Source organism: Schistocerca gregaria, unplaced genomic scaffold (genome assembly GCF_023897955.1).
Source record: "Schistocerca gregaria isolate iqSchGreg1 unplaced genomic scaffold, iqSchGreg1.2 ptg000387l, whole genome shotgun sequence".
In the NCBI taxonomy this organism is placed as follows: Eukaryota; Metazoa; Arthropoda; class Insecta; order Orthoptera; family Acrididae; genus Schistocerca; species Schistocerca gregaria.
In genome coordinates this window covers 10,150-11,185 of record NW_026061829.1, presented here as the reverse complement: position 1 = coordinate 11,185, position 1,036 = coordinate 10,150, and positions in this window count along the sequence as shown.

Sequence of the window (1,036 nt, the reverse complement as noted above, 5' to 3'; positions counted from 1 at the left end):
TATCGTCTGCAAAACTATGTCGCATGCTGCGGTATGCGGAGATACTAAAAGCACCATAGTAGAACACCGATGAAGCTTCTAAGTTGATGTAATAGCCAGTAAGATGTAGTACAATTCAAGTTTTAGCTTCTGATTATTGACATTTAGCTGGCTTTGGTGCCTTGGACATGAGCTATTACCTTAAGATTCTGCATGAAAGGAGGACTAGCAGCCGAGTTGCACGGGAGAATGTGAAAAGTGTTCATATGTAGTAAAAACCTGAGAAATCCGTCCGTTTTCGTCATTTGTTATCGAATCGACTTAAAGCCAGATCGTCACATTGGCCGCTCTTCTCTCTGAAACGGTTGTACTTATCGTCTGCAAAGCTATGTCGTATGCTGCGGTAGGCGGAGACACTAAAACCACCACAGTAGAACACAGATGAAGCTTCTAATTTGGTGTAATAGCCAGTAAGAAGTAGTACAATTCAAGTTTTAGGTATTGATTATTGACTTTTTAGCTGGCTTTGATGCCTTGTACATGAGCTATAACCTTAAGATTCTGCATAGAAGGAGGACGTGCAGCCGAGTTGCACGGGAGAATGTGAAAAGTGTTCATATGTAGTAAAAACCTGAGAAATCCGTCCGTCTTCGTCATTTGTTATCGAATCGACTTAAAGCCAGATCGTCACATTGTGCGCTCTTCTCTCTGAAACGGTTGTACTTATCGTCTGCAAAGCTATGTCGCGTGCTGCGGTATGCGGAGACTCTAAAAGCACCATAGTAGAACACAGATAAAGCTTCTAAGTTGATGTAATAGCCAGTAAGTAGTAGTACAATTCAAGTTTTAGGTATCGATTATTGACTTTTTAGCTGGCTTTGGTGCCTTGGACATGAGCTAGGACCTTAAGAATCTGCATTAAAGGAGGACTAGCAGCCGAGTTGCACGGGAGAATGTGAAAAGTTCTCAAATAGAGTAAAAACCTGAGAAATCCGTCAGTTTTAGTCATTTTTATCGAATCGACTTAAAGCCAAATCGTCACATTGGCCGCTCTGCT